Source organism: Myotis brandtii, unplaced genomic scaffold (genome assembly GCF_000412655.1).
Source record: "Myotis brandtii unplaced genomic scaffold, ASM41265v1 scaffold285, whole genome shotgun sequence".
NCBI classification, from domain to species: Eukaryota; Metazoa; Chordata; class Mammalia; order Chiroptera; family Vespertilionidae; genus Myotis; species Myotis brandtii.
This window is the reverse complement of record NW_005360891.1, coordinates 2,378,260-2,388,459: the sequence shown is the minus strand read 5'-3', so window position 1 is coordinate 2,388,459 and position 10,200 is coordinate 2,378,260.

Genomic DNA, 10,200 nt, shown 5'->3' with positions numbered 1-10,200 from the left:
CCCCCGCCACAGCAGTGCCCGGATTCCGCTCTGGGTGCCCCGGAGTCTGTCTTTCATCCTCACAGCAGCCAGAGTGATACTGTCAATCCGCTGCTCAAAAAATAAATCAATAAAATCAACAAAAAGATGGTATATATTTTTAGTGAGTAGTATGCCACACTTTGTTTTACTTGAAATTATCACACCCAAGTGGGCACATGTTAGCTTTGCTATTATTAGTATTTACTTCCAATCTAATTGTTCTTGTTCAAAAGAGATATACATTTGTGGAGTAAACTAGTAGAGAGTATGTATTTGTAACTCTTTCTTCACTATTAAAACTTTTGGAACCTCAAATCTTAGATATATGTCAGATTTGGAAGCCCACCCTTTCCCATCTATTTTGCTCAAATACCCCAAATATTAAAGGTCAGCATGTACTTTCAATAAATTAGAGTATAGTAGTAGAGTAACACCTTGAAAAATAAAAGTAGTTACATTTTAAAGCTTGCTGCTTACAGTCTTTGAAGATATAGGCACAGAATACAACACTGGATATTGTTATGTATAAACACTGTATCTGTTCATTCAAGTGACAAAAAATTGGTATTATAATGCTATGTGAGCAGCTAATATAATGAGCTTAAAGTTCCTAAATTCTGCAATAAAATGTATAAAACGTTTAGTCTATAGGTTTGGGGCAGGGAAATGGGCATTTGGGCATTTAAAAAATTGCTGAATTTTATCTTCACCAAAAGCTATGATGAAATTGAATCCATTTTGTTTCAGAGTAACTGCGAGATGAAGTTATTGGCTTCAAGGGGAAATTAAACCCCTCTTTCTAATAGCAATTTGGCATCTATTTCTGTTTATAGGCACTCCTACGCCTCTTACTTTACTAGTGCAACTTTAATAAATAAAAGTTCATGAGTTGAAGGAGATTGCACAGGCTGTTACATTTTTAAAAGGGAAGGTTGAATCATGTAGCTTAAGGCTCCTAGCTTGCTAGATGTGGCTTAGCTTCAGATGAACCCGATCTGTGACGATCTTAGGCTTCATTATAGGATGTGGTATGGAAATTAAAGAGAAAATAACTTCAGGATGGAAAACACTAGCTGTCATTTATTGAATACCTCGTAGGCAATAGCTCTGATATCAGGTGCTTTATGGAAAGCGCCTTTAACTCAATCATCACTTACTATTTCTATGTATATCATTATTTAGAGAAGAAGAACCTGTGGCAAGGAAAGTTTTTGGGTTTCTCAATTTCAACGAGTCAGAAAAAGTGGGGTGCAGGTCGCACTTGGGTCTGTTCGGTGCCCGAGTACATCACTAAACCAGTCCTACTTGCATTTCTGGACATTCTCATTTACCTTTGTTGGATACAGATGATTTTACTTTTGCACAAAAAATAGCCATGGATGAAAGTCAAGGTCTGAGACAAAGATTGTATCAGATGCCAAGCATTTAAATAAAAGTGAAAAATGTAGTATACCACGTGAAAAATTTATCACTATTATATATTATCCCCAGACATTTCCAAGCTAAGGTGGAAAATAACTCCTTACACAGCCTTGAATTTACGAGGAATGAGATTTCCTTTTCTGTGCACCTTTCTGCAGCAAGGGGTCCCTGGGCTATATCTTTAACCCAAATCTTCTCTTCTATTTTGGTCCACAGCAAAGACATAAATGTCTCCTTGCCCTGGACCTTGGTTCAGGGATGTATCTCTTGCATGAATCCATTTGCTGCTTTGAGTAAGTACTTGACTCCTGAGGTAAGAACAGAGAGTCCGATGCTTTAATTACTCTATTATGTGCTGAACGACACAGGGAAGCACCCTGTGCCCCATTCAATTAGGATTTAGATTGGTGGGTGAATGCTCATGCGGTGAGTGACAGAAAATACTCTCCTGGTAACAACACTGGATTGGGAGTCTGGGTCTGCTGTCGCTTGCTGTTTTAGCCTTGGATCATGTGACTTGTATCTGGGGCTCGTTTGCACAACGCCAGGCTATTCAGCTCAAGTGATTTCTCACATATGTAACATTTTAAATATGTTACAGTATAGTGAAGATCCTTACAATCATCACAATAGGTGATGTGTTTTACTCAAGAAACTCTAAAAAATATTAGGTATTCTTGTTTAACATAATCACTATACTATGTTAATCCTTTAAGAATCAGCTTCACAAGATGACCATTCCACCAGATTATGATCAGGTGAAAATTATGAGAAGACTTACTATGGAAAGGAGAGAAATACAATAAAGAAATAAAGAAAAAATTGCTTTGATGTCATGACATGAAATTCCAAGAAATCAAACAAAAATTCAATGGCATAAATATTAGAATATTTTCCATGTTGTCCGTTGAACACCCACATCAGAATCTCTTAGGGTTTTTGGAAGAAAAGTGTGAGTCAAAACGTGGATTCTTAGGCCCCACTTCTGAGACATTTTGCTTAGATCTCTGGAGATGGGATGTAGGTTATCCTTATGGTCTCTAATGTTTGAATGTCAATGCATTTTTCTTTGGATTTAATCCACCCCAGTTCCATACCTTTCTGTATATTAATATCACACATTTATAAAATAGTAAGGGAAGGAATATATTATCAATAGGAAAAAAATCATTGATTATCTTTTACAGATGAATTGCAAAACTTCATAATGATTGTAGTGAGACTGAAGTTTAGCTCTTGCTAGTCTCTCATACTTTAAAAAAAAAGGATTGAGCATCTAAGTTTACTGCCTATAAAGCATTTTAGTTTGATCTTGAAAAGTGTGATTACTGTTAGGTAAACAGAATTAAAATAAGATGTTGGCTCTATAACACTGATGTATTATGCATTAGTACATATTTCCTATGTAGTTTAATAAATACAGAGGAAAGAGAATTGGAGTCAGACAAAGGGTTCAGAGTCCCTCTTAGTCTTAGTTGCTTTCCCTGTAAAACAGAACCGTTAATACCAGCTTGAGAATTTTGTAAATGTTAACTGAAACGGTATATGTAAAACTCTTACCCTAGTGCCAACCAACACTCAGCAGATATTCAATAATGATAGCTATCCTTATCCTATTATCCTTTGTATTTATTGATGACATTACTGAGATAACTTTATCGATGATGCACACAAGTAGGCATTCTTGGATATGTAGCAATAGTGACTGGGTCCTGCTGTCATTTGCATCACTTATTTCGTTTTCAGTAGTTCACAGATATTTAATCAAACCTATATATTCCATGCCAGGTTACTGTGAGTCTTTCTCCTATCTTGATTTCCCCATACTCATATCACATTTCTCATTGCCATATTTTATGAAATTTTACATCGGAGCTGTACAAGCTTTTATACATCAGAGCTTTCTGTTTTGTGCTAGAATCACCCACACTATCAAAAAACTGTTTGGGTTATCTGATTCTCTTTCTTCTTGCATTTTTAAAATGTTAAGTCTACGATTTCATTATTGATCTTTATCTTGCTGCAGTTATTATTTGAATGAGTTGTAGGTGAATGTAACAGCAGGGCTTAAAAACAAGAATATGATGTTTACAGTGTGCTGACAGCTCATACACATATGTGTATACAATACAGTCTCATTTATCAGACCAGTCAGTGTTGCTCAGTGGTTGAGCATCAACCTATGAACCAAGAGTTCATGGTTCAATTCCCGGTCAGGGCATATGCCTAGGTTGCAGGTTCCATCCCCAGTAGGGGATGTGCAGGAGATAGCTGATCAATGATTCTCTCTCATCATTTATGTCTCTCTCTCTCTCTCTCTCTCTCTCTCTCTCTCCCTCCCTCCCTCTATCTCTCTCTCTCTCCCTTCCTCTCTGAAATCAATAAAGTGACCTGGAGAATATTATGCTAAGTGAAATAAGCCAGTCAGAGAAAGACAAATATCACATGATCTCACTCATGTGGAATCTAATGAACAAAATAAACTGTTGAACAAAATAGACACAGAGACATAAAAGCATGGAACAGACTGTGGAATCTCAGAGGGAAGGCATGGGTGGGAAGAGACCAACAAAGAACTGGTATGCATATATGCGTAACCCCTCCACACAGACAATAGGGTGGTGAAGGCCTGGGGCAGGGGGTGGCGCAGGCTATAAGGGATTAATGGGAGAAAAAAGGGGACCTATGTAATATTTTAAACATATATATATATATATCTCACTAACCACAAAACAACATTCAGTTTAGGTATGTTCTCTTAAGTCATGTACAAGGACCAAGAATATTTTGCATCTGTGCTCTCTCTGATTGCCTTTTCTTTAACTGGGCAGAGGCTCAATCAGTAAGGGGTATACATAGGCAATATTTTAAATAAAGTTTCTCAACCACAAGGAATGAAACAAAAGGGATTTTAAAATGTACTTTTTGGTCAATTAAATAATACAGAAAATTAAAATGAACTATCTTGAACCATGTTTCATGCCCCCTCTGTAATTTCATTAACAATTTAAAGGAAAATTCCAAGAAAATTTTCAATAATAGATTGAAGTTTTAGTTATGCATAGTGTAAGTAGTTATTCATATAAAATATCAATCTTTGGATTCTTTGGTATTTATTATTATTATCAAACACCCACCATCTGGAAGATGCCAGGATTAATTCATATTAAATCAATTTTCAGATGAAAGAAGGCAATTCAAGTATTTAACAAAAGCTGACATGATCCTGACTCAGGATTTGTCCTAACAATTACAGTATTTCTGAAATGTTCTAATTAGATGTGTGTCTGCATAAATCCCTCTAAAGGAAGGACATACAAATGTTATTTTTATTCTATTTGGAGATACTAAGGGTTTTAACTGGAGTGCCAATTTTCTGCAGCCTTAGCTTAGAATTGCAGCTTTGTGGTTAAAATGTGTCTCATTTAAAATAGACTCTTTCAGAGGAGCCTGTTCTATTCTGTTTGAAAACATTAACAGATATTTTCCAATTTAAAGAAACTGACTTTTGAAGCCTAATTCAGTTAGGCAAAATATAAGAATTTAAAAGTGGAAACCAATTATCTCTAACTTGTACACTTTGTTGAATAGGTATTAAATTGGAAAAACTTTGAGCTTCAGAAGGCACATTTAGGCTTCCTGTTGACAATAAATGCAAAACAAAAATAATTTAAAAATGAAAACCTTGACACATTAATCAGGTCTCCTTCACAACTGAGGTCTTATATACGCACAAAACTAGACTCTGTTCCTGACCTAGTCATTAATAATATCTTTCAGTCTGTGGACCCCTCACCCCCCACCCCCTGTTTATTACCAAATATAATTCCACTAATACAAAATTCTGTCACTAGGTGGCTCTGTTTAGCTTTTAAAAAAGTCTTCTATGTAAATCTTTTCTGGGAACATTTCTGTTTTCATATTTCATCTCATTTTTTTTTTTGCCTTTGTAATACGTACAGTCTGTGTAGCTTAGTTGCAAGCCATTAGCTGTATGAAATTAGAGCCTGTGTGCAATGTGCTGCCAACTCCTCTCTCTAGTCAACAAATAATGAAAGGTGACAGATGACAATTCTACAGGACTATGGTTATTGGCTGGATGCCATTGCTCAATGCCCGGATCCTTTGCAAAACTATTTCCAATCTTATTTTCTCATTCAGAGCTCCATTTGAGCACCAAGTCATATTTCCTGTAGTGAGAGAAATCCCAAGAAAGTCATGAGGAGAGGGTTGGATTTCTTTTTAAGTTCCTGATTAATTCCTGATCTGAGAAGAATGGTGTGAGCTAGTGGGAAATGCCTCAGACACAGAGATGAAACACTTGAAATCTAGTTTTTTGTTTTTTACAGGTAGTTATAAGTCACCTTTGCTCCCCAAATCTCAGTTTCCTCATCCATAAAGTTGAAGGGATGGACTAGATGATATTTGTAATCTCTTCTAATTTTTCCATAATGGGTGATATGCTTAAAGGGATTCCTTAAGCAAAAGTGGCCTTGTATATAAATATTATTTACTTTCTCAGATTTTATACTCTCAAGGAAGAAGAAGTGTCATAGATTGTAGCCCCAGTGCCCCAAACAGTGCCTGGCACATAGAAGAAACTCAACATATATAGTTAAATGAATAAGCAAACTGCCTAGGAGTACTGAATGAAGAAGATTACTGGCCAATGTTGACTCTCCGCATAAAACTCTATTTTATTCTCTCTGACTGGCATCAGTTTCTACCTTAAAAGTTACAGGTGCCCACTGATGAAGGCAAGTCATCTTAGCATGCATTCTCTATGAACATTGTTGTGTTATTTGCATTAAATAGCTGTCGTTGTAGATTCTTTAAAGGAAAAGGCCATCTGTAGCAGTGGATTTAAAGTCCTGGAGCATGACAGTGATATCACTGGCTAGAGACACTGCTTTAGTCGGCTGGCTCTGACGCTGTTGGGCCCAGGATAAAGGCAAGGGTCTATGAAACGAAGGCCTAAGTGAAGGTGAGGTGTTGAGAGAAGGGTTGAAACTTGGTAGAAAAGTGAAAAGAGGCTTAATGAATTTTAATAGAATGGTCACATAAGGCATAGATACATGCAAAATATTCAGCATCCACGGAAAAAATACCATTGTTAAAATACCACTTTTGTGAAGAGTGTAAGAATCTTGACAGCAGGCAGTTACGGCTAACTTGAGCCAAATCCCTAACTCAGAAACCACCGGACAGGGACTTATTGATAACAGTAACATAAGGATGTAAGAATCCTCAAACTCAGTATGGAAAGATCAACATACCATTTACAATATAATTATTTAAAAATATATACAAGAAATTAAAATGCTATGAAATGTGGTTCTGACATTTTTCAATTATGTCCAGCTCTCAGTTATTAGCTATTTGGAAAGGGAAATATTTATGTAACATTGCAGCATTCCATTTGATCTTTTTCTGGGCTCCTCTGAGTTCTACTGTGCTATAGAGAATTAGAATGGCTTTACCCTGCTTGATTTTTGTAGGAAGGAAAAGAATTTTAACCCCATTGCATAGATGCTTTTTCTGGAAAACACTATCTAAATGCCCCTGGAGAGAATTCACTGCAGAACAATGCTCCTCGGAATGCAGGTCACAATGGGAGTACCACAAAAGGTATTGATTGTTAAGGTATTGCTACTTTTTTTTTAAATGGGGAAAATACTCACACTTTGACAGAATTCTTAGAACTTTGCTTAGATGTTCTCAATGTAAAGCATTTGGGAAATTGTAAGCCTGTGTCAAGCAAGTGTCTTGGCTCATGACTCTTTTTGTTACGACTAAAATGCTTTGCTATGGTTGGAGAGGATAGAACAGAAGGCATCCCCCCTCCTGAATGATGAGGGGAAAAATGTGTTTGTCCTGTTTATAAAACTGTGATGTCCATCTGCAGCCAAATAGAAATGATATGTTTTATATAATGTTAACATAGAGCATAAAATTATATGTATGTAAAGTTTAAATATGACACAAGGACAGGAAGTATATGATGTGGACAAATAAAATTTTAACTTTGTTTCCTTGGGACTGTGAGTCATTTTCTACTTGGATTTCTGTTATTTCTCAGCCTTCCCATTGCTCCGTTATGGACAACCATTTCATGCACTTGTTGTGATGTGATGGGTTTGAAATAATTGGAAAAGTGGAGATAACTTAGACTTTTAAATTTATGCATGAACTGGATAGGTTCACATGACAGAAGGCAAGGAGAAGCTATGTATACCAGCCTCTACAGTAGGCCCTTGGGAAAGGGCAGGGGTAAATGAGTCCCTGGATTTATTATATGCTTCAGTGTAGTTCACCCAGGCAGGGAACCTTATAGGGATGTCTTTTTCTCTCTCATTCACAAGCCTCATTTTGGTAACCCAGCCAGAGTGGCAGTGGTTATGAAATTCCTTAAGCAAGGATTTGGGGCTTTGGTATCCTGGCATCTTTTACCATCTTTACCATCCCCAACTTCTTGAAATGGAATCTACTTTTGCCTATGTATGTTGATCTCTTTAATATCTCTAATATATTATAGAATTTCCATCAATAGTGATACTTTTGACTACAAACAAAGCTTTATATATTTCTTATACATATGTTTTCTATAATTATATGAAAAATGACAAATATCTTACTATAAAAACTGTTAGACTATTTGATTTTTTATATTGAGAGACTTATTTGAAACAGCATAATGTGAAAGAAAAGGCAGTGGACCGGGAGACAGGAAAGGCAGATTCTAGCTTGGTCATTGTTATGATCAGCAGGACCATTTTCACTTTAATAACTCAAGTTCTCTCCTGGACTAGTTGAACTCTATGAAGTGTGATCATACAGGCTCTTTTGCCTGGGACAGTCCTGGTTGACACCTGTTATTCCAAAGTAATTATTAATAGCACCCTTTTCACTCTCAAAAGTGTCCTGGTTTGGATGATAAATTATATGGTTACTTTATCTCTAAAGGTCCTTTCAACTTGGGTATTCTTTGATGATACCAAGGGATGAGATGTGGAATCAAATGTCTGAGAGCAAGTCATTGAAATTCTAGTCCTTTATTTTGAGCAGTGGTGAGAGATGAAGGTATTGAGTTTGATATATGGCCCAGATCATGAAGGTGTTTATATTCAAAGACTTTTAATTTTATCCCGAAGCCTATGTGGAAGCATTTTAATCAGGGAAGAACCTGAGATATCACTTTGGCTGCATTTTAGAAAATGGATTTTAAGAGACTCTTGCTGGAAATAGCAATTATGCTAAGAGGTTATTACAATAATTCTATTAAGAAGTGATGGAGATCTTAACCAAGTTTATGACAGTGGAAGAGAGAAAAATACTAATTAAAGAGACATTCAGGTGGTAACATGTATAAGATATAATAATGATTATGGGAGAGGCTAGAGTGTAGGATGACTTCCCCCATGATCCCATTCATTTCTTAAATTATTGGATAGATAATGATACCATTTATGGAAGGGGAGAGCATAGGTTTCAGAGTTCTACACTGAAGAGATGATGAGCTCATTACTCAACTTGTGGAGTTAGTACATTTGTGGGACATACAAATGGCAATATCCAGTAGACTTTAGATCTAGGATAAGAACATTAGAATATCGAGTTCTAGTCTGGTGATGTAAATCTGGGAGTGATTAGCACATTCAAAACTCTAAGAAAGATCCAGGGTACTATAAAGAGAGGCAATGAAATAATGCTGGGAGTTCGTAGCAATACAAGAAAGAGCAAATAAGAAAAAAACATTTTAAAAAATCAACAAATTATCAAGTGCTGGCAAAGATGTGGAGGAAAAGGAACCCTCATGTACTGCTGGGGGATTGCAAATTGGTACAGCTACTATAAAAATCAGTATGGAGATTACTCAAAATATAAAAAATAGAGCTACCATATGATCCAACAATACCACTTGAGTATTTATTGGAAACAAAAACATTAATTTGAAAAGATATGCACTGTTAGGTTCATTGTAGCATTATTTACAACTAGAGGCCTGGTGCATGAATTCGTGCACTGGTGGGGTCCCCAGGGGTGTGGGGAGAAGGGCTGGGATGCAATCGGCTTTCTGGGCAGGCAGTGGGATGCCCTTGCTGGCCCGGGATCTAGATCCATCCCCCTGACATTCGTGCCAGTTGTCTGGAGTCACCTGGAGGCCGCTTTTATATTATTTCTTCCTTGTGGAGTGTCTAGGGAGGGGAAGCAGCCACTGTGCCCGAGGAGCTAGCCCAGGGGTGGGCAAACTTTTTGACTCGAGGGCCACAATGGGTTCTTAAACTGGACCGGAGGGCCAGAATAAAAGCATGGATGGAGTGTTTGTGTGAACTAATATAAATTCAAAGTAAACATCATTACATAAAAGGGTACGGTCTTTTTTTTTTTTTAGTTTTATTCATTTCAAACGGGCCGGATCCGGCCTGCGGGCCGTAGTTTGCCCACGGCTGAGCTAGCCAGTCAGTGCCTGTCCCTTTCTCTTGAGATTGGACCTGCAGGACTACTGAGGGAGTAAGTGGCTGTCACCAGGCTGGTGGGCCACCGGAACAGGTCAGTCAGTTGAGCAGACTCCTTCATTGAGTGTCTGCCCCCTGGTGGTCAGTGCACATCATAGTGACCAGTCATTCCAGTTGTTCGGTCATAACGGTCGCTTAGGCTTTTATATATATAGACTAGAGGCCCGGTGCACAAAAATTTGTGCACTCTGGGGGGTCCCTCAGCCTGGCCTGCGCCCATTCACAGTCCAGGACCCCTTGG